At 42.3% G+C, this 25,438-nt stretch overlaps 1 pseudogene; it reads left to right on the plus strand.

The window, feature by feature from the left end:
* The window catches only part of LOC147430758 (uncharacterized), a 54,298-nt pseudogene that overhangs the window by 6,130 nt on the left and 22,730 nt on the right, over positions 1–25,438 (plus strand).

The following is a 25,438-nucleotide window of genomic DNA, read 5'->3' on the forward strand; positions in this document are numbered from 1 at the left end:
AGCTAAAAAGACAGAGTCCTCTACCCTCACTCATGCTACTACCTATGCAAATGCTACAATGCCCACAATTGTCTCCATGGACCTTTTCACATTGGAAATCCCTGAGTGAATGTGTTGTATCCCATAAACATTAATCATTATTAATGGGATCAAAGAAGCTCTCAATGTCTACATATTACACTCTAGAAGAAGAGGTATATCGAACTCTATTCTAAAGCATTCTACTAACCATATATCAAATAATTCATAGCCCTCAACAAGAGAAAAGCATTCCCAATACCTATACATAAGAACTTTTTCCACCTTGTAAAATTTGAGGATTCGAGAAACAACAATTTGAAGCTAGGAACACTTGTGCCGTAAACCTTCACCAATTAGTGATGGTGTACAATGGGAAATTGTTTAGGTCTTCAACTGCTCTTAGACTTAATGTATTTTTAATTCAAAAAATAAAATAAAAATCAGTGAATGGACTTTGAAATTTGAAGTAAGTTCATAGTTAATCTATACTAGTATGTGACCCGCGCATTATCGCGGCTACATCTGCATCAATTGAAGCAACCATTGTTCTCCTTCCCTTCATAGGGAGAGCAAATGTGGGCAAATGCTTATGATTCTCATGTGAGCTTTTATAGCTCTTTAATACACATGTGCATCAACCACCACTAAAACTACTTTCTAGATGACAATGTATGACAACACACAAGGTCTAAGTGCCCTCCACATTCACATCAACCAAGCACAAATATATATTTTGGATTGACACTATGTCTACCTTTTTGAATGTATATGAAGTGTAGTTACTCTCAGATTCTTGTGGATTGACCAAGGATAAATATCCTTCTAGTTGGTCATGCCATGCTCCAACATAATCCTCCTAATCATGGCAATTTTGTCCCTCCCCCCTACCCCCCCCCCCCCCCCCCCCCCCCCCCCTTCTCTCTCTCTATCCGTGTGTGTGTGTGTTGTGTTCAAGAATTATCAGGTCAATTTGAGGTCTCTTGGGAATGAATTAAGTAATGGGCTCCCTTCGCATGATGTCTTGTCTTAACATTCTATGTTTCTCTCTAAGGAGGCAACGAATTTGCGATTAGGTTAGAGATGTCCCCCTCACACAATTGATATGGGACCCTGGTGAGTGGTAGTGGCCCTCTAAATAGACTGATAGAAAGCTAGCATCCTTCTTTGGATATAGTGTTTGCATTGGACGACAAACTCTTTAGATGCATTAGCATCCCCTCTCACCATCCTTACCAATCAAGGCATTGGTCATGATAGCAACTCTTCCATGCTTCTCTCGTGTAGGTTTGGTCTTGCATTTGGGGCATCACAGTCAACTAAGTCATCAACTGCTATTTGTTGGCACTTAGGATGCATGTACCAGCCATGACCCAACATGCCAACATTACACCACATAGTAGTAGAAGAAACTTTGCCATTGGTATGCACAAATGATTTGGTGAGCATTGTGTTGTTTGCTTCTCAAAGGCAGTATTCATGATGGGTGTGTGACCTGGGGGTGATTGCATGGCTATAGCAACTTTGTCTCTATGTGTGGATAAATTTCAAAATTTATAGGTTGGATTGCACTCAATCTAGCTAGCATGTACACTTGCATCTACCAAGACTCGTCTCATGGGTGTAAAGGTCTCTTGCAATTGACCATAAGCAGGTTAATAATATAAGGTGCATATTGTTTGTTTGTGTACATTTGGGCACCACTGGCACCTTAAAATGTGAGGGCAATGAAAGCAGAAAAGTTCACTCAATCGTTTCTCTTCGCAAGAGTTTTGGGCATCATGCTAAAAGAAAGGGAGTGCTACAAAATACATACACACACATACATACATACATACATACATACATACATACATACATACATACATACATACATACATGCATGTTCTTCTTTGAGAGAGAAGACTGTATTCAACCATTCACATGCTTGCCCTTACCCATATTTTATACCATAGCAGCCATTTGGCTTAGTTTCTAGTCCCTTAAATGTGAGAAAGAGCATTGAGGCACTACATCGAGGAGAGTCTCTTTTTGTACGCGAATTATATCCCTTAACATTTTGAGAGCGCGATCATCATACCCTACATGCTTGCTCAGCTTTTGATCACATCAAACTTGCTTTACCCACATTTTAGCCCATACCATGGTCTACATACCTTTCTTTCCTAGCCACCTCATGGATTCAACTTGTCAGTGGCCACCCTTATATATATAGTCTTCAAGCATGTTACATGTTGTACTTGGTCCCATAGGTCAATCTGACCTTTAGGATGATCTCTCTCTCTCTCTCTCTCTCTCTCTCTCTCTCTCTCTCTCTCTCTCTCTCTCTCTCTCTCTCTCTCTCTCTCTCTCGTTAACCTTTGAGATCATTGTGATTGTTTCTATGATATTAAAAGTTATGTCCCCGTCTCCTTGTATAAGTATGTGAGCATGCAAGCCCTTAAATTCAAGAATCAACATTTATCAGCTAAAATTCTTTTTCTTCTTCTTCTTCTTCTTTTTCTTCTTCTTCTTCTTCTTCTCTCTCTCTCTCTCTCTCTCTCTCTCTCTTTCCTAACTTGCTATGCAACATGACGACTTGTTGCAAACAATGTTTGGATTGGATAATGTTTGCCTAAACTTAATAGTTGTGAGTCCAAATTAGTCGGTCTCAAGATTAACGAGTCTCAAACCACGTCAGTAGGAAGAAAAACGTCTCTCTCTCTCTCTCTCAAGCTGCATGTCTAGTTTGTAGTATTAAAATGAAGTACATGATAGTCTAAGAGCCTGGTTGCGTGTACCAGGGAGTCTACTTTTTGTCCTTGATCACGAGCCAGCTCTTCTCTCTCTACCTATCTAATCGTGGTAGTTAAGAGCCTCGAAATGGGCATAGAGTATCACATGGTTGACTTTTGAGGCCTTCTCGATTAGCAGGAACTTGCTCAAGTTCTGTCTCATCACTTAGTCAAATCTTTGAAGCCGCCAGTTTTCTTGACTTGCAAACAAAGTTGGAAGGCTATTTAGCCGTTCCAAAGTGACCAGGCTCTAAATGTAAGCAAAATGACATGGAAACAGTCCTACAATGGAGACACATGTATGGAGGCAGCCCTACTATAAGAGACCGGAGTCATCATTTCTAGGGGGAGGCAAAGGGCTTGCATTAGGTATGCACCACCAAGGAGGATCCAAATGAGCAAAGGATTGCTAACTCCAAGACAAAGGCCAATACCCTCGATTGGCAATGATCATCCTCTAGTGCAATCACATTAGTGTTCTCGAAAAATCATTTTTTCAAACATACAAAATTTCTTTTTCTTTAATTTTTCAAGAGGAAATCTAGAAACTTAGGTTTATTTTTGCAGGTTTTTACACTATTTTTCTCTATTTTGGGGTGGAATTTCTCCTTTTCCCCTTGTCCTCAACTGGCATTTTTTGAAATTGAAAATGGCATGATATTAAGTTGAGACACGTTTTTCCCAAACACTGAATCGAAGACCCACTTTGCATGACCGTTGCCGTGAGCACTGTAGCAGCAGGCAATGCCACCTTCCTCCTTGCATAACCCCATTTTCTTGCCTATGTCAGGAGTTCAAGATCGATGTGAAAACTTGGGAAAGCTAAAAAGCCTAGATGATCACGTTGGAGCTCTCAACATTGAAGCATCCACTGCTGCCTGGCAAAAAAAAAGACGAAGAAAGTGTGGAGGCGGATGTGGGACTCTCTCTCTCTCTCTCTCTCTCTCTCTCTCTCTCTCTCTCTCTCTCTCTCTCGTGGAGGGCCATAGCTAGGCAAAAATGGAGCTCTTCGGGTCAAGGGTGGCAGACAGGCAATGGTAGAGGAGTAGGTGGCTCAGCAAGCCATCCAGAGTCTTGACGTCCTAGCCAGCAGAGGGTTGTGGGTGTATAAGGGTGTGGGGCTCTTGGTGGATCAGCTGTTGGCAGCCAGGAGTGTTGATAGAGGAGATTACATGAGACCTGTTGCGTCAATATTTGAGAAGTTGTACATGAAGTAAGTGGTGGGTTGTTATCATGATCGAGTTTTTTTTTTTTTTTTGGGGGGGGGGGGATTCTCTGTCAAGCGCCAAGGCCAATCAATGGCTCTCTCTCTCTCTCAAACATAAATAGACACACACACTCCTCAACAGCACTGAATGGGATTGGCCCTCTCTCTCTCTCTCTCTCTCTCTCTCTCACATACACACACACACACACACACACACCTACGACACACTCGACGATGCCATAGAAAATGAAACCTGATCTCTCTCTCTCTCTCTCTCTTAGACCTGCGATGTGCTGCATTTCTCTCTCTCTCTCTCTCTCTCTCTCTCTCTCTCTCGCACATGCGTACACGTGCGCACACACACACACGACGTTTGAGGCAGACCAACTTATCGAGGCGTGGTATATCTCGCTGCTCGTTATTTTCTCAAGCTACGAAGTAGAGCCACCCTTTACAAAAATAAAAGTAATCATCCTTCAACATTGAAGGTTGGAGTGAAATTCCATGGCTTTACTAAAGAGCTTAAATAATATAAGTATATATATAGTACTAAGTATTGTGACTTTTCGACATAGGTGAGAAGTCAAAACTAAGTTTTTTCATTTTCTACCATCAAAGTACTTCCTACTCACCCTTCACTTTTACATTTTAAACCAAATGACTTTTCACTTACCTTTCACTTTTACATGTCAAACCAAATGTTTCTTAAGGTTCTTGAAACGAAGGAGAGAGTGACACATGGATACCCTCTCCTTCCTTGAAAATTTTAAGCTCAATTGTATATAGTATAGATATAGATTACATGTGATCTTCACACATCATTTGCCAAACCCGGGGGCGACAAGGCAATCCCTATGCATAGCTTGGCATATATACATGTATATATCCCCTCCTTTTTCTTTTGCAAAACTCGTAATGATGAGGGGATTATATTAACAGATCCAAAAATTATAGATTCTTGTCATGTTCATGACGAGCCATGACCACATCAAGGATTCTAAATACATCGACTGTAGGAGGAGCCATCTCTTGACTATGGATGATCCCCCACATTCACCTTTGCACATCCATTCCAGTAGCCCCAAGGGTCCTGATCCACTCTTCTGAGTTCCTTTAATTACCAATGGCAATTATCGTTACCCTACTTTCTTGGACTATCTCCTCAAACTTAGCTGCCTCTAGAGAGTTCTCAAAAATTCAATTGTTCCTTGCCTTCCAAATGGGTTTAAAGTAGCAATATCTAATGATTTGTGTAGCAATGAGCAGTGTATGACTCTTAAACACCTTCCCTCCCAAGAAGAGATCGTTCTTGAAGAATCCTATTTTCCAGGTTCTTTGGATCCATTTGCAAATCTTGCCTGCAAGTCCACACATTTTCAGACATTCCCTGAACAGGTGGGAGAGATCTTCACAAGATGCTCTACATTACAAGCATTTATGTGGACCAATTCCCCTAGCAAGGACCTTCACTCTGGTTGGCAAGGATCCCCATAGCACCTTCCATAAGAAGACCTACATCCTATCTGGCCATTGAGGGCCCCAAATGTTCTTGAAGATCGTTTCCCACCTTGACTCTGGCCAATTCTTTCCCATTGTATATATCCCGTCCTCCCAAAACACACACACACACACACACACACACACACACACACACACACACACACACACACACACACACACACACACACACACACAAAGCGCTCTAGTTCCCAATCTGCTCTTTTCTCTCTATTTTCATGCTCTCCATCTGTAGATTGTGAAGATTATATACTCTTTTTTCAAGAGGTAGCTTCTTGATGTTCTCCTCTTGAAAAACTCAGTGACGTGGCATAATGACTCACCTCTCAACCTCTTAATTCCCTTGGAAGGGCTTTCGGACATGGTTCACGTCTTGTCTGTCCAACCCTTTGTTGGGTATGCGAGCTTTGTTCCAAGGCACCAACTACTCCTTGTGAACTCCACTTTGTATGTTGTTAGGGTCTTCGTGTGATATACATCTTCTCTAGTCATATCTGATGTGGAATCTAATCATGTGACTTTCATATGCACGTGATGAGTCCAAATGAGGTGTACATCATGGCAAAGCACTCCCCTAGCTTCATGGGTTAAATCCATACTTGTAGGGCCGATTTGGGGTGCCTCTTGGTGTCTTCTAGAGACAACTTGATTGGTACTATACTCTTATATTACACTAGCTACTTCTACTTAAGTAACCCCATTTTGTACATGCTTCTACTATGAGTTTGTGGTCAATAATATAGTTCATTTGCTACATCTTGTGTAATGTGACATTGGTTCTTGTTTAATTACCATTACAGGTGCTACACTCATGAACCACCATAATCTTTACAAGTGGTATCAGATCCATAAGAGGTGATTAACTTCTTATGTTGTAGCATTCTGGATAAATCACTACCACTAGTTGAGTGTTTGATTAATTGTGTGTGGGCATGCTATTGAAAGACCCAAGTAAGCCACTATCCTCCAGGGTTGATTGATCTTGATTAGGAAAAGTCTATGAATATTATCTACTGCATTTTTCATGATTCCTACTTGGCAAAAAAATCTTGATTAATCTTCAATTGATCACATAGACATCACTCCGAAGTGATTAATTAATCACTTGATTGATTGGTCTAAGCATAGGGTAATTAGCCCTTTATATGTGTGTACAGTCTTCAATTTTTATTTAGAAATTACTCTCTCCTCTTCTCACCCTTAATTCCATAGATCACTTGTGTGGATACGCCTTCTCATCATCTTTCCATAGAGCCCTTAACCTCATCATTTGAGGCCCATTTCCCAAAACAATTAGCATTTAATTTCCTCACCATTTTTTAATGGATGTGTAGCCTTAGGGAAGCCAAGCATAAAATCTTATTTTTTGATTACCATCACATGCAAACCCCACATGGGATTCTGGTATCCTGAACTTGGCAAAAGGCTTTCTTGGTAGGAGTTCATTGGCTAAAGCACCTTAATCTTGACAAAGCAAGGTGGGTGGACATCAAGAGGCTCAATTCTTCAACTCAACTCAAAGAGTCAGTGGGAGAAGTCTTGCAAGCTACATCCATATGGTATGGGCATATATTTTGCTCTACTATGCTAGTCAGGTTTGCTAGGGTGCCTTCCCATGTGTTGGGATTTTCTCCCCAAGGCCCCCCTTCTTCCTAATGAGAACTTCCTACCAAATAGCATTGGTTCCATCTCTGTCAAGAGGTCTTTCCCACAATGTGTCCGGTGCCAACTTCAATAGAGGGATTTCCAACAAGTTGCAGATAAAGCCTTTTAGTGGTCAACTCACACAAGCTTCAAGAATAAGTTCATTAAGATTTTTCTAAAGATTCAAAGCAACATTATTTAGCTTCCAAATCCTTATTAACAAAGGTGTGAGTTCAAATGCTTCATCAAAAAACACTCCTCAAAGGGAATTTTAAGGGATAAATTCTCTCTCTCTCTCTCTCTCTCTCTCTCACACACACACACACACACACACACACACACTCTCTCTCTCTCTCTCTCTCTCTCACTCACACACACACACACACACACACACACACACACACACACACACACACACACACACACACACACACACACACACACATTAAGATTAAAACTTTGCAACCATGCTCAATGGATATTGTCTATGGAGATGACTTAATAATGTGTGAGGTATACACTATTCTTGAAGAGTCTTCAAGTGATAAGACCTTTACATATATCACCATAGGAAAGAGAAGGGTCACCTTCAAGGAGAGGAGCATCATTAGCATTGCCCAATCTTGAATTTATCTTTCCATCCCATAAAGGTATCATGCCAAGGATTGTTGGAAACTCAAAAACATGTGCACATTGTAGGAAGAACTTTTCCAAGTGTCAAAGAGATGATAGCACCAAGGAGTCAAAATAGTAGGAGAGATGGATAAGGAAGGGTTGTAGACTATATCACCCTCAAAATAAATGCCCCAAGCACTTGACCTTTGGTTGTAACCAAGTGCCACTTCTTTGCCATGCCCACTCAAATAATTGCCAAATACTTTATGATAAAAAAAATTAGTATCTAAATCAAGCATAATGATCTCCTCTTCAAAAGGATCACTTATCTGAATGCCAACTATTTATTTTGTGTAAACTTTCAACCATATATAGTAGTAGTTAATGATTTTTTGTGATGGAAATGGAAAGTCACTTATTTATTGCAGATGACAAGTGGCAAAATTGAAGAGCTACAAAAGGATATCATATTTATGTACATTTCACTATTTACGTACTCTTTATGAGCTATGGCCATTTATGTCCGGCTGGCCAATATGTATTCATTTTGAGCATTCAAGAATCTACTAAATGAATATGTGCAAGAGGAAAATGCACTTCTGTATGGGGGAAGATTGCACCCACTGGCAATTTTCTACTTCTTTCTTGTCTTCTCTCCTCGCTCTTGGAGGTGCACTTGAACATGCTCTCTCAGTTTCTCTTGCTCTATATCTCTTTTGTTCGTGTATATCTTTGATTACGCGCTTGTGCGACTTGCCAAGTATGTGGATATGTCGTTTTATGGCCTGTGTTATGCTATTTTCATTATTTTGCAACACCTTCCATGCTCCCACCTATAGCAGTGGTATTAGAGCTATGGCTATGCTCTTGGACTTGCAGTGATGATGGCTATGGAGATTATTGTGAACAAAGATAAGTCATGCTTACATGCACTTAAATTTTCCTATTTAAAATTGTATGTATATGATTATTATGAATCTCCTTGGATCACAAGTATTTCAGACTGCTTAGGGATTTTGGATTTTTGTGGTTGAATGAAAATTGGTCATATGATAAGTACAATTTAGAGCATAACATCAGTGAATCTAAGGCATGCAATCAAACTCAAGCATGGAGAGAAAGAGATTAGGCTATCATATTTCTTATATAAGTTAAGTCTAAAATGCTAGAACTATAAGCAGAGGAGATCTGACTAGTTTCTTCCGAGGTAGAAGAAGAAGAAGACATGGAGATTTATCATTAAAGGAATAACCTCAAGAGACCACGTAGGTCATGAGGAAAGGGAAAAGAAGAGGATGAAATTTAGGACCATAGGAATGAAGTCTGGGTGGAGGAAAAGCCAGTGCCATAGGACAACTCAAAGAAAATGATGTTTGCGATTTTGGTCCAAGCATTTTTTAATGGACAAGCCCCATTCTGCAATTTGCTAAGGACTCTGTTGCCAACAGACGAGCAACCTGAGCCTCCATCAAGCCAAAGGACAACAAGACGCTGAGAGACATGGCAGTTTGAGGATTGAAAGAACCCATAGAGTAACGCTTGGCCATGAGACTCATTCACCATGATGTAGTCATTATGACGCTTGAAGGCACCCTGAGATTGACCCCCCAACCTCATCACCTCTTGAGTCTCATTAGTTCCATGGCATGGCCAACCTTGCCAACACCATGAGGGATCTAGTTAAATATTGGCATGGCTGTATGTGTGTCCATGGCGATGACTGGCTCAGCCGATGATGGCACTTTTTGGGGGAGGCACCACTTTTGTACAAGATGTAATGAATAGGCGTGATTACATCTGCAAATGCATGTACGTGTTGTAGTGGTTAGCACATTGGACTTAGGTAGAGAGTGGAGTGATGTCGTGAGTCCCCCTTGGCACGTTTGAAATTTGACACTTCATTCTCTCTCTCTCTCTCTCTCTCTCTCTCTCTCTTTCTCTCTCTCTCAACTTGTAACTCCTCAAGCTCCCTTTCAAGCTCTCACTCCCTCTCCCTTGCACTAGCGAGGTCGCTAGTGCAAGGGAGAGGACCTCCCTTTGCCTTCAAAAAATGTTAGGCCCCTTTGGACAGTGTGAAGAGGACCCTTACGGGCTCCCTTGCCACAAAACACTGTCTCCAATTGCCAGCATGCCAACATCATGGCCGCCGTAGCGCCCAATTATCGTTAAAACCGCTCGACGGGCCACAACACGTAGCGTCAACAGGCATTGATGCCATCGCTCGCAAGAGGGATCTCAATAAATATCCCTCAAATCTACCCATGATGCTTGCATATGAGATTATCGTCATACCATGTGGTGCCCTATGGCTCACAACCCTCCAAAAAACTTCATAGAGCCCACCATAAGATCCACACCTAAGCCTTTTTCCGGAGCCCACTTTGACTTTCCTTTTTGTAAAGTCACACAAGAACTCCACTTTGCCAACTCCATGTGGTGCCCTATGGCTCACAACCCTCCAAAAAACTTCATAGAGCCCACCATAAGATCCACACCTAAGCCTTTTTCCGGAGCCCACTTTGACTTTCCTTTTTGTAAAGTCACACAAGAACTCCACTTTGCCAACTCCAAAATTCCAGTTCTCCTCCACCATTTGACACCGCCATGACTTCGTGCCCGGGAAAAACTATCTAGCACTGCCCCTCTGTCACAATTGCACCAAACTTTGACTCGACATATCTAGCCAACCGTGACTTTGATCAACAAATCGTTAATACCTGCCAACTCTTACAATGCATAAAACCTTTAAGAACCTTGGAAATCCCAAAAGATTCCAGATGTCATGCCTATTGAGGCAGTCAAATTGCCACACAAGTAGCCCCCTTGAGAACCTCAACTAGCCATAACTTGCCCGTCTGACTCCGATTAACGATCCAAAAATATCGACATGCACCACTTGAGCACTATAAAGTTATCCACTGACATTAGCTCTGATCATCCACCTCCTACCTAGTCTGTTGGGGATCTACAAATAATTTTAGCCTTGAGCAGGGATATCTTCCACACCGTAGCTCCGTTTGAGGAGCCGTTTAGATCGGTTCATAGAGCATCTCAAACACAACATTCCAAGGCACAATCCTAGCACTTCAAAAACCTCAACTTGCCAATTTAACTGGCCGATTTTGGAACCTTCTTGGCCTAAAAAACATCTTAAGCATACATTCAACAACCATCTACTTGCCCAAGGCCTTTATATATGCACTAGCACCCCATTGTGCACATGTGGCACCCATAGCATTGCATTTTCCTGCTCACATCATAGAACAACTTTGGCTAAACCAATGTCAAGAGTTTAGAGCTTATTGATCTCCTCATGGGCATGTGCAAGCACATGCACCATGTTGCACATCCTTGTGATCAACATCACCAATTCAAAAAATCGGAATGAGTCCATGTCAATTTTGACAAAGATGATGTACATCAATGCCCCAACATTGGATCCCTATGTGTGGAATTCTCTACCCCCACTGAATTCCTAGAGAGAATTCTTGCATGCTTGCTGATGGCCTCCCTTTTCATGTTTCGGGCTGTGTGTTGATCTTGGAATGCAGCACCATTTTATCGCTCTTTTGGAGGCTATGTGCATGCATGATGATACCCAAAACATGGCTCATCATGCAGGGAAGGCCTCATGCACAGTACAAGTCTTCACATGATTAGCTCTCTCTCAGTTGTATTCCATCTAGAATTGAGAAAAACAATCACTCTCCTCAATACATTCCTTCCCTTTTCACCCAACTTTGGCTGAATTTTGAATTGCTCCATTGCTAAGTTTCATTGTACGTTATATGGCGTATGTATAATACGCTTTAACGGACGTATTATACGATACCTAATTTTATTTGGCCATATTATACGGTGCCACATCAACAAAACCACCGTAACATATAATTTATTAGCATTTCAATCGAATAATATTTCGATCAAATAAAATTTTGATCGAACTAATATTACGATCGAAGTAAGTTTCTTTATATACCGTGGAAACGGCTCATGTTGCTCATTCCATTGAGCTCTCTTCCCCTCTTCTCATTTATAGGTGAGCCTCAATAACAACAAAAATATATAAAAAATGAGTTTTAATGTTATTGAGTTTTTTAATAGAAATTTAGAGCTTTAAACAAAATGTTTTTATATTTTGGAGTTGATTTTCTTTATCTGCTCTGTGTGAAGTATATCTTACACTAAGAGGTAAATTAATTAATGATTACTTGCATTGTGTAGAGGAAACTCACACTTGGAAGTGATTCAATAAAAGTAAAGTTAGCAGTTATTTGCTTTGTGTTGAACTATGTTCACACTTAGAAGTAACTTAAGTTAGATAGTTATAGTGAGGAGTTACTTGTTGTGTGTTGAACTATGTTCACACCTGGAAGTAACTTAGGTTAGATTTATCTAACCTAAGTTGTTCACACCTAGAAGTAACTTAAGTTAGATAGTTACAATGAGGAGTTACTTATTGTGTGTTTGTCAAGGCTAGGGACTTGCTACGCGCCGTGTGCGAGCCACAAAGGCTCCTAGCACACAGTCATACAACAGACAAGATCACAAGGAAGAACGGTGTGTCACTCACCTTCCTGCGTAGTTGCGAATGAAGGATTCCCGCGCCGCGAAGAAGAGGGAGACGCCGCTACGCCGCGCTCAACCGCCTCGCCGCCGTCGTGCCGCTGCAACGCTCGATCGCACAAACACTCTCACACTCTCTCTCTCTCTCTCTCTCACGCACACACACAAGGAGATGGTGAAGGAGAAGGTGGAGATGGAGCAAGAGCAGCTTCTATTGCACAATGAGAGAATGACTCAATTTTAGGTTTAATTGGCTTTTATGTGAGCTCACCCCATTCACACTTGGGCGCCCATGCTTAGCCAACTAACCCTAGCATGTTCGTGTTAGAGTGCGCCTCTCATCGGCGATCACTCTACCTTTCCCTATTGGACCGACAAGCCCGGTGCCTGACTCTACTTGAATAAATAATACGGTTACGGTGTCCGTGAGCCACGAGGGTTAACATTGCCCCCCTTCTTGATGTAGATTCCGTCCTCGGAAGCTATTGAGTTGAAGCTTGGTATGTCCATGTTGTAGAGCATCTAGATTTGAATCTGCAAGGCAAAGTCACTGTTTTAGCAAGTGGAATTATATTGCCATAAATCATGAGGGGAATGTAAAGTATATGTGGAAATGAGTAAATGTAAGATTTATGAAATGTTAGACTGCCATTAAGGACAAATAAATTGTACTTTGAGTAAATTAATTAATCAAGAGTTTTGAGCTTATGGGTGAGTCTATCAATTAGTTAGTTATGACTAAGGTTAAAACAACTACTCTAGTACTAGCTAAGCTAAGAAGATTATCTAAATGCAAGATTCCCTAATTATGCTTTTCAGCTTTGATTAGCCAACTCGCTCTCACAACTGCAAACAAAAGCTTGAAATGTTAACTGTAAGCTCAATGGAAGTCTTTTAATTTTTCTTTATTTTTTTAATTATTATTTTTTTAATACTTTTTTACTTTGGGTCACAATCATGTGACGTGTGTGCTTATTTTGTATGTCCGGGGTTTTTTGCTTCTCAAGGAAAAGCGCCCACACTGGGAACCTCTAGGGCTCTAGTACCATAGACAATACATGTGAGTGAAGTACCAATTCAAGCCAGGATTTCTCTTCTAGCGTAAGATTTTTCATTTGTGGCACTTATGTTTTTTTTTTTTTGCTTCCATTTCCTTGGTATTCGCACTAGTGTTTTTTGTTGTTTAAGTGAGCAAGCCTTTCTCTGCCTAAAACATTCCTAAGGTCTCAAATACTCGGATAATTTTATTAGCTAGGCCTAGTGGTCAAGTAAATGAGCTAATCTAAAGTCACGGTCTCCTAATCTCCAGGCTCATCCATAAGATTAAACTGGAGTTCAATCAACTTAAGCAAAGACAAATTTATACATCTATAATGGCAGATAACAATCATAACTATTGCACTCAAACAAAGCATGAAAAATCATTATTAGCAATTACACATATCCAACAACATGAATCATGGAAAGTAGTACACCTGGAGGTATGGAGTGGCTCATTTCGTTGAAGCAGATGTCCTCAGCCATGTGGATGGAGATCCATATAAGTCCTACCTAACACATCCAAAAACAGGCACTATACCTCTAGGAGGCATGTCAGTGTGAAAAATTAAAACTCCTAAAAAACAAACTCAAAACACAATCTAAACCCCTAACCTACCTATATGTCACCCCTTTTAGAATCAAGGAAAGAGGATATTATATAAACCGGGTGGCCACCCTAAGGCTAGGCCTCTATCCTCATCATCTAGATAAATAAAATCGTTGTCCGTGAGGCCATAGTCTTCCTCGGTCTCTATTAGTTTCTCTTCATCATCCTCTTGTGCAAGCATGCTAATCAAGAACCTCGCGATGCGTGGATACTCATCTTGTGCAAAAGAATAAGCATGTGCCACTGGAGACACATTCGCTACTGGGTAGGGATCACTAGTTAGCCATAGACGTATCAGCCATTCTAACTCCTCAAAATTTCTCTCACATGCAAGGCTCTCTATCAAATCCCATTCGCAAGAAAGTATAGGGTAGCATACGTAGAACACTTGAGGAAAAGACAAAGGGTACCTTTCATCAAAAATAGAAGTGCATGCCTCTGGTGAAGTAGCCATTTCTGACAATACAGATAGATTTGGTTAGGCCTTTAAAACATAAGAGTTGTTTTTGTGTGTTGCTTGAATTGACACGGTGAATTTGGACTTATATGTAAGATCTGATAGGGTGCTCTCTCGTTGCTAGTCGCTCTTGCTCTTTACTATTTATTTTTTTTGTGAGTATAAGGCTATATATATACATTCCCTAAGATTGGAATTGAGAGGTCAGGGAGGAAGGTTGAGAGGGGAGCGAGTGAATGATTGATGTTAGTAAACACTCCCCCCTTCCTTGGGTAGATCATACCTTTTGGAATGAGGTCGTCACCTTTTGAAACCAATTGTTCCAAGTTGTTATGGGTGAAGGCTTTAACCAATAGTTTTCGACCGCCCTATGCGTTTCATCTAGTTGCAAGGGTGGTAAGGTACTCTCCCATGATTTTATTTGCAACATTGTTGTAGGTGGTGAACTTACCCCGGGAGGTGCAAACTCTTTCGTGCTTGTATGGATATGTACAGTGGTAGGTGGAGGTTGTGTCGAAGCTTCTATTTGCGTATAGGAACTACATGAAGAGCAAGAACCTTCATTTGATTTCCCTGTTCCTGAGCTAGGTGGAACAAATCGTTCTTTCTTTGGTACCCAAACTAGCTCTAGAGCGGGTGTGTAACATTCCATGATTTTTTCCTTTCCGCGATTTTCAATTTGTTTTGGAGCCACAGGATTGGGTTTACATGGGCCAGGTGACAGGTAAGAGTACACCTTACGTTTGGGCACCCAGATTTGATCATTTCCTTCATAGTATCCTTGGGCTTCCAATAGTCATTTAGGAATCCAACGCAACGTTTCTTTACATTTCTTGGAGTGAGTGGGACGGTTCTTACGAGGTTTCCGTTTTTTTGCATCAACCATGCTCACTACAGAAGCTTTAGGGACCCACTTGTATGTTTTCTCTGTTATATTAGGATGGTTCTTGTGTGTCTCAAGCTTTCTTTCAACTACATCAGTTGAAGCTCTAGAGAGTTGGGCTATGGGGACATATGGTTCAACCTCCTGGACATGCAATGTCTTGGGTTTTATTTCCTTAGGCAATATCTCAGGGACTATGGCTTGAGTGGTAGGGCTAAGAGTTGGCTTTTGCGTTGTAACACCCCCAGTCCCCCAATCAGTAGTGCATTTGGTGGCTATCATCCAAGTGCGGCCTAGGTTTATATTACCCTCCATAGTTCCAGTAGGCATGACCAAAAAGTATTGAGCTACAATTCCATTGTCATAACTGACAGAAGTGTGCCAGATTCCAAAAACCGTAGTTTTTCTCTTGTTGACACCCTTGACTTGGATAATACTCTCAGATAGAGGTGGCTTCCCTAACTGACACCACACCCCATAGGATAGCAGATTATATTTAGCACCCGTGTCCAATAAGGCGTTATATAGCACTTTTCCATAGGCACTATTTAACTCAATAGGGTATCGTAGAGGGGTGTCAGAGTCCAACCAATCCTCTTCGATTTCCACGTGGAATGCATTTGTGACTCCAAGGTTAGCCTCTCGTTTTTGTCTTATACGTTGTTGTCGCTCCTTAGCCTCAGCTTGAGCTTGTATCTTGTCTAACTCGGTTTGTGCTTTGGCGGCCTTCTTTTGATGAATGGCCCGTAGTTCTTCTTGGCTTAAAGGATCATAATATCTTTTGAATTTACTCCCATTGAGGAATCCAATGGTTTCAACTCCATCAAGAGTTTCCACACGAAGGGTACCTTGTGGGGTAATTTCACATACTCTATATGGTCCTTTACCAGCATATTTCAACTTTTTCTTCTCTTTACGTACTCCATACATAAGGACTTTATCACCAACTTTGATGTCCTTGTCCTTCACATGGCGATCAAACCACTTCTTTCTCCTATCCTTTTCCACAAGAGCATTTTGCACAGCCAACTGTCTCTCTTCGTCTAGTTTTTCTAAGATATACAAACGCTCGGTTAAGGGGTTACCATTCCATCCTTCTTGCAAAGCTACCCTAAGACTAGGAATGACAAACTCCCAAGGCATAACCGCTTCTTGGCCGTATACCATTTTGAATGGCGTACAATTAATAGCCACTTTATAAGCAGTACGATAAGCCCATAGAGCAGATGTCAACTTCAAATCCCAATCAGTGCGATGAGCTTCTACCGTCTTGGTTAAAATAGAGATTAGAGTCTTGTTGGTGCTCTCGGCTTGTCCATTATCTTGCGGGTAATAAGGTGTAGACTTATGGTGGGATATCATAAAGGTCGTGGTAAGCTCTCTTATTACCTCATTTATAAAATGGGTACCATTATCACTAACAATTTCAAAAGGGCAACCAAATCTTGTGATAATGTTCTCAAAAAGAAACTTAGCTGTTATCCTCGCGTCAGCTTTTTGTGAAGCCTTAGCTTCAGCCCACTTTGTTACATAGTCCGTAGCAACTAGAATATATCAAGATTGAGTGTTGCGAGCTGCGGGACTAATTGGACCTACAAAGTCTAAGCCCCATTTTTCAAATGGTTGGGTTACTTTAATAGGATGTAAGGGCATTCTGTCTTTGCGCTGTGTGGTCTTGTAACGTTGGCACTCATCTTGATGCATCCTTAAATAAAGTTGGCCACCAATAGCCTGATTGCAACACCTTTCTAGCAGTCAGGTCTCCTGAAAAATGTCCTCCTGCTATGCCCATATGTGCTTCTTGCAAGATATACAAATATTCATCCTCGCGGGCACAACGCCTAAGAATATCGTCCTTGCCTAGTCTATACAGAGTTCCGGCAATCAAACAATAGGGTTCACATTCTTTTACTAGCCTTCGAGCGATATCCTTACGAAGTTCCTTGGGTGGAAAACCATTAACTAAAAATTTAACAATGTTCTCACTCCATTCAGGCATAGTCTCAACTATGAATAGGGAAGTATCGGGTAATTCATCATCAACTCCTGTAGGGGCTTCACCATTGGGTATGCGAGACAAATGATCAGCCATGACGTGCCTTTTACCGGGTCTCACTACAATCGTGAAATCAAACTCCAGAAGAATTAACAACCATCGTGTGATTCTTCCTGTGGAGCATGGCTTGTTTACCAGATACAACAACGCTTGATGATCCACATAAAATACAAAATTGTTTGCCAGAAGGTAGTAGAGAAATTTCTTTACTGCATAAACCATTGCTAAACCTTCTTGCTCTGTAGTGGTGTAGTTCCTTTCAGCATCGTTCAATTGATGGCTTGCAAAGCTAATTGGATAGTCCAATTTATGTTCTCCTGGTTGAGTGAGAACACACCCAATAGCAAAGTTTGATGCATCAATATGCACATGGAAAATGACATCCCAGTTAGGTGTCCTTAAAATCGGAGCACTTGCTAGTGTTTTCTTCAATTGTTCATAGGCCTGGTCACACTCTTCAGTCCATTTAAATTCAATGAGAAGCTTGTACAAAGGACGTGCTATCTCAGCGAAAAATAAAATAAACCGTCGATAATAACCCACGTGTCCCATGAACCTTTGAACTCCCTTGTAATTGGTTGGTGGTGGTAACTCTAGAATCACTTTAATTTTGCTCTCATCGGTTGAGATACCATTCTTAGATACTATATGCCCTAAAATAACTCCATGCTTGACCCAAAATTGGCATTTGAATGGGTTCAATGAGATACGATATAACCTACACTTTTCAAACACCTTCCGCAAACATGATAGATGTTCTTTCCAAGAAGAGTAAACACAAAGGTCGTCTAAGAAAGCTTCACAAAACTCTCTCAAATATTCTTTAAAAGTAGTATTTATTAATCGTTGGAATGTAGCAGGGGCATTTGTTAAACCAAAAGCCATCACACGAAATGCAAACACGCCAAATTCTGTGATGAAGGCAGTTTTAGCTTGGTCCTCTAGCTCTATCGTGATTTGGTTGTAGCCTGAGTACCCATCTAGAAAGCTATAAGCTTCCTTGCTTGCAACTCTTTCGAGTACATGTTCGGAATATGGTAGGGGGTAATGGTCTCTTCTAGTAGCTGCATTAACTTTTTTGAGGTCCACGCACACCCTGAGTTTCCCATTCTTTTTTGGCACGATAACTATTGGAGACACCCATTCAGAGTGTTCAATAGGATATATGAATCCACATTTGATAAGCTTTTCTAGTTCTTCTTGAATGATCTTTGCGTACTTAGGATTCATCGGGTAGGGTCTTTGTTGTACGGGCTTCGTAGTGCTAATCATAGGGATTGTATGTTGGACCACAGAAGGTGGAACACCTTTCATATCATGGTATGTCCAAGAGAATATGTCCTTGAATTCCTTGAGAAGCTCTTTGAGGACCGCCTCTTCAACTTCTGTGAGGTCTTGGGCAATAAAAACAGGTTTTGATTCTTCACCGGGGTCGGCTAATTCTATTTCTTTAACTATTGCCGGACCATCATAGATTCCATTATTCCTATTGATAGGTATTCTTTGGGCTTTTGTGTACACAGCCTTTGCTTCCCCTGTGGTGTAAGATTTGAAATGTTCTGGTGCAGGATGCAAGTCTGTGGATTCTGGTTGTGCTTTGGTCTGCGCTTCCATTTCTGCTTTCTTGTGTTGTCGAGCTAACTCTTGGTTTTGATGCCTCCTTGTAGTGCGGCTCAACTTTGGCTTGTCTATGATCTCTAATTGGGCTATGTCATGGGGTCGTGGTCTACACCACATAACATTTTGGAGATATTCACCCCAATCGTCTACCAATTTTCGATGAGCATCACATGCTCCTATATAACTGAGCCATTCTGCTGAGGATCTCTTCTTTTTTATCCTAGCACGTACATTGGCTCGATATCGATGCCTCTTAAAGTTTTTCTTTTTCTTATTTGAGACCTGCTTTTGATTTGCATTTAGATCTGGCTCACTAAAGGAGTCCTCGTTGGTGTCCTCTTCACTCTCGGAGGAGCTATCATGGGTTGATGTGCTCGGTCCTTCCGAATGTTTTGACTCTGAACTTGCTCCACTCTTTAATTCATGAGATTCAGAATTCGTTTCACTGTGGAAGTCAGTGTCTGAGTCGTGTTGGTTAAAGTCTTCTATTGAGCTATCGGTGTCACTGTCAGATTGGTCCACAATTGCCTTGCCCTTAGAAGATGCATGTATGACACTTATCATGTTCAGAGGTGCAATTTGTGGTACCTCTTCCCCCTCTGGTGTGACCCAAGTGGTTCCTCTATTTCCCCAGGTATCTATGGTTGCAGCTAGGTGTACCCAGTCTACGTTGTCTGATTCCATCATACCCGGTAACACATCCATGTAAGGAGAATCTTGGCCAATGTCTGTATCCTTTTTACAAGTGTAACAATATTGTAGTGGGGCCAAGTGAACTGTGGTGTTAGAGCGATGATCAATAATGGTTTTACTCCCTAAGGGGTGTACCTTACCAGTCACCAAATCCACTCTAAGGACAGAGTCTTGGAATTGCAAATAGACACGATTTTTAGAACAATCATGAACCATTTGTGCTTCCCTCATGAATGGTTGTCCTAAAATCATTTCATATGACATAAGGTGTTTAGAGAAATCCATTACAATGAACGTATGTCGTACCTTGTGTCCTAGAAATTTGATCTTAAGATCCTTGAGCATCCCCATAGGTTTGGCTATGGTACCATTTGCCATCTTTACCACAATGTTAGTAACACTGAGGCGGGGTTTTCCCATGGATTCCCAACAATATTTTGTAACGATGCTAACTCCCGCACCACCATCAATAATTCCCTTTATAGTTAATCCCTTGGTAGTGATGGGTAGGGTCGCATTAGACTCGTCGCCTTCAAAATACTGCCCTAATTCGTTAATGGGTACCTTGATCACGGACTCGTGTCCATCTAAGTCAAGTGATTGCACATGATTTTCCTCATCAATCATAATAGAGTCAGGCCTATTTGGTTGCGCAAACTGCGGTAATCCCGTTCATAGCTCTCCGTTAAGAAATGCTCGAAGTGCAAGGAATAACTCAGGATCTCCATACAACTTTGCTATGATCGTGGTTCGGACCTCAGAAGACATGAAGTCCACTAGTTTGGCAACATTCATTGGCATTTTGCAGGGTGTAGGTCCTTGAATAGGAACTGGTGAGGATGGAATCTCATATTCCTCAATGGAATCAGGTATTCCTTCGTTAAACATCCTTTCCAACAAGAAGGGTGTATGCTCACTTTTTGATGTCCCGTCCTCACTCCCTTCTTGGATGATACTAGATATGGCTAACGGTCTATGGTTCATGTGGGGTGGATGAACTTGCGTGGGAAACACTGTGTCATGAATTTTGACATGCATGGGTTCTGGTTCTAGTTTCCTTTGAGTCTCCTCCACTAAACCTCTTAGATGTTTCACCTGCTCAATCTCGTCTACTGGGTTTGGTACGTCCCAATCTTCTTTTTACGATTCTTCCCTTTTTGCCCCTGCGGTTTATCTTGGGGGTCTTGGATTGGATTTGGAAACACTTGTGGTGTTTTCAGAGGCTCTTTATGGTTTTCTCTTATTCGGTTTTCATTTGGTTCCATGTTACGGTTTTCTTTGTCGGTCTTTCCCTTTGTGGTATTGGTTCTAGTCTCCATTGTCTCGATTGAATCTGAATCATCCTCGAGGTCATTCATATACATGGGGTCATCTCCTGTTCCTATGTTTGTTTTGGAACTTGGCTTTGAATTTCCCGTATTCTGCGACCTCGCATAAGCGGGTGCGACGGGTGGTATTGGCGATGTCGCACTAGCAATTTTGACCAAATTTAGGGGTGTGATTTTAGGCGCATTTGGGTTATAGGGGCATTGGGCAATCAAGTGATCTATGCCACAACGATTACATGTGAGTATTGGCATTGCAGACGTGCTCCCTTGATTCATTTGCATCTGTGCAGCATTCTTTTGCAGCCTAATAGGGCACTCCGCTGCCCGATGTGGTCCACCACACTCGTAGCATTGAAGAGGTGGCCTCCTAGCCTGGGTGTTGATATTTTGACCTCTGGATGCGAGAGCAGCAGCTTGATAAACTGGCTTGACTTGCCCCCAACAATCTTCCATGTAGTATATAGGACACTCTTCCAATGTATCAAGTCCATAGGCAATACTAGTGTCTATTTCCTCCTCATAGCCATCTGCATAAGCATTTGATGGCTCGCAACCCACTTGGTTCATAGGGGCGACTCTTGGATGCGGGGGCTGCGGTCCTAGCACAGGAGGTGGTAGCGGTGTAGCTTGTACAACATTTTGAGATCTAGGGACCATGTGTTGCGGTAGTTGCTCAACAGGTGGAGCAGGCATCAATACAGGAGCTCGAGGTGCATCCGTCCAGGCTACAGGTGGTCTATTTGCCATCATACGTTTGATCATTAAACAATCCTTAGCTTGGTGACCATACCTACCACATGCGTTGCAAGTTCCATTAAATTTTACTCTAAACGTAGGGCACTCACTAGTGCTATGTGGACCTAAGCAAATGGAACACCATTGTTGCTCCCTTCTTGGATACATGTGACTATTTTGAGGGGGTCGATTATCCTTAAGAGACTCTTGGATTGCCTTGGTGAGGTCTGTCAAGAATGTCTCAAATACCTTTGGCTCATTGGCAATGGGCTTTGCAGTCATGGGTTCATACTCAATGGCTTGTGAGCTAGTGGATCTCGTGTCAGTAGACACCCTCATGCCTGCTATCATCAAGTTGTCCTCTAATTGGATTGCATTGGCAGTGACATCTTCCCAGGTTGTGATACCTCTAATCACTAGTCCATTATAGATTCCTTCATTCCTCAACCCTCGAATGAATCGATCAAGCAGTTGGTTATTGTTGAAGCGCTCATTTACAGGCAGCGAGAGTTTAAGTGCTTTAGACGACTAATGAAGTCCCTTACTGACTCTCCTTCCTTACGTTCGGCCTTCTGTAGCTGAGATGCTACACCCCAAAGCACACCTTCTCGTATGTACTCCTTTAGAAACAACCTTCGAAGGGTAGGGTAGATTGTTTTCTCGTCCACCCTTAGGGTTCTATACCAATCTCCAGCCTTCCCACTTAATGTCAAGCTTAAGGCATTGCACTTATGTAGTTCGTTGCGTTCCCCTAAGGAATCACATACTTTTTCAAACACTTCAATGTGTTTTCTAGCATCTTCGTCCCCATTGAATTTTTGCGTGAGTTTGGCAATTTGTACTGCCTTACTTCTAGGCTCTCTATCAGATGCATGACGCATATTTTTCGCGCGATAGATCGACCTATGGTTTGAGCAAACGCTGCCAAGTCACCTATGTGAGGAGGCAGGGCCGGTGGAGGTACTCTTGGAATCATATGTGGGAGAGGGACGGGTACCGGTCTTGGCATATGTGTGGATGATGCAGGATATGGAACATAACCGGGCATAGGTCCACTCGGATAAGGGCTAGGGAGTGGCACTCGAGGAGCATAAACAAGTGGTACAATTGGAGGTGTGGGGGCCATGTGTGCATAAGGGGCTAAAGGCACATACGGTCGAGGCCCCATATTAGGTACTACGACACTAGGTAGTGGCACTGCGCTAACCGTAGATGTCATCGGTACATTCTCTGTCAGGCTTATCCCTGGAGTGAGCACTGTGTTTTCCTTAATAGAGGGTTGAACCAAGTTAGGGAAGCTAAAGTTGTCGCTCGGAGGCTCAGATTGCATAGAGACCCCAGGTGAAATGACGTAAGATGGGTCCATGGGACTCATTAGAGGAGTCTCCATTTGTGATAGAGTAGGCTGTTGAGCCTTGCTCGTATCCAAAAATCTCATGGGGCCAGTTGAGAGTATATTTACCCCTCGGTTTTGCCTTTCCGATTGAATAATGCCATGGATAAAATTACATATCATTTTCTGTTGATCTTTGATGCTCGTGGCACTAGAGGTGGATTGTACAATCTCTATCCATCCTACATGGTAGGCGTGGCCCGAGTGTAGATCCGTCAACACCTCAGTGTGGAGGTCGTATGTCCAATGATCGTTAATGAACAATCCTTCTAGAGTCGACGTGTTAACGGTTTCTTGTGAGGTGGAAGCAATGTTGCTCCCGGTGGTTTTACTTGTCACCAACAGTACTCTAGAGGGAACTTCTGAAGGAGGCAGCTCAACAGGGCCTTCTTGGTAAGAAGTTGGCAGGATATCCACATGGACACTCTTTGGGGGTGTGGGGTCCACGTGCGATGTGAAAGGAGAGTCCACTTCCCCACCCCCTTCGTGTGCTTCATTTGCATCAGGTTCCGAGCGAGTAGCTCTACCTAATGTTTCCATGAAACGACTAAACATACTAGTACTAGGCTGTGGAGCTTCGGGAGGTACATGGCCTTCTCTCTCAGTGTTTTGGGTAGGGTATGCTTCCATGATTTCTGAGTCGGAGGAGGAATCACTAGCGGCTATTTTAGGGTCTTGAGTGGTGCTACCTTGTGTCCCTGCTGAGGGTCTAGAGCCTATCGTGGATGGGTAATGGGTGTCCGTATGAACAGAGGCACCCTCAATATGATCGTGTTCTAGCACCCGCCCAGACCGTAAGTGCATGTGCTTTTGATACCCTAAGGTGTCAAAAAGCTGCTCTAGGAGGCCTTGTGACTAGTTTTTTGCGTGTTTTTTGTTTGTTTTTTTACTAGATTTTATAGAGCGTGTCGTGGAATGGGCTGTGTGATAGCTGGAAACGAGCGTATCGGTAGGAGGGACGCGCTGTGCTTTACATCCCACCGTTTGGTTCTATTTTGCTCCAGAAAAGCCCGAAACAGTCTTTTCCTAGCTGGGGAACTAGGCTCCAAATAGCAAGTCTAAGGGTGCAAGTGGGAAGAGAAGGGAGGAGAGTGGAGGACTTGTCCCACATGCTCTCATTCCCTCTTGAGGGGGTAGGGTATATATATAAGAGTGAGTCTAGTATATATCATAGGACTGAGGCCTGGGCCTGGGCTTGGGCTTGGGCTTGGGCTTGGGGAAACGATCCCGATCTAACTTTTATACAAACCAACCCGTCCATTTTTATAACTCACGTTTTTTATTTTCGAAAATCTAACCTTCCCCTCACTCACGTTTTTATTTTTCGATTTTTTTCTTTTTTTCGAAAAAGATTTTTTTTTGTGGGATATTATTTGGTACGCGTTTTGGTGCGCATTGACCTCACGTAACTATTTGCTGTCCCACCTACCTACTTACCTGCTAATCAGTGGTTCACCTAATTACTAACCTGCTTAATTAACTAACTATGCGCCTAACTGTGCACAAACCAGAAAACATAGAGAATGCAGAAAATTGAAACTTGACAGAACTGTGCAGTGCAAACCAGAAAATGCAAAAAACGCAGAAACGCAAGAAATGCTAACTGTGTAAGCTGAAATCGGAGCTTAATAGAACTAACAAAACAGAGCTTAACATAACACAGAAAACTTGAATGCAGTCAACAACATTGTGTCTTTCTCTACTGTTTTTGCATAACAACAATGATCAAATTTAAGCCGCGCCTTTCCTACATAAAAAATAGTTTCAATACAATTTACAGGTCGCCATTGGAGCTTCACGCGCAGCAGCTCCCCGGCAGAGGCACCAAAAATGTCAAGGCTAGGGACTTGCTACGCGCCGTGTGCGAGCCACAAAGGCTCCTAGCACACAGTCATACAACAGACAAGCTCACAAGGAAGAACGGTGTGTCACTCACCTTCCTGCGTAGTTGCGAATGAAGGATTCCCGCGCTGCGAAGAAGAGGGAGACGCCGCTACGCCGTGCTCAACCGCCTTGCCGCCGTCGTGCCGCCGCAACGCTCGATCGCACACACACTCTCACTCTCTCTCTCTCTCTCACACGCACACACACAAGGAGATGGTGAAGGAGAAGGTGGAGATGGAGCAAGAGCAGCTTCTATTGCACAATGAGAGAATGACTCAATTTTAGGTTTAATTGGCTTTTATGTGAGCTCACCCCATTCACACTTGGGCGCCCATGCTTAGCCAACTAACCCTAGCATGTTCGTGTTAGAGTGCGCCTCTCATTGGCGATCACTCTATC

Source organism: Adiantum capillus-veneris, chromosome 21, assembly GCF_014529385.1.
Source record: "Adiantum capillus-veneris isolate H3 chromosome 21, ASM1452938v2, whole genome shotgun sequence".
Lineage (NCBI taxonomy): Eukaryota > Viridiplantae > Streptophyta > Polypodiopsida > Polypodiales > Pteridaceae > Adiantum > Adiantum capillus-veneris.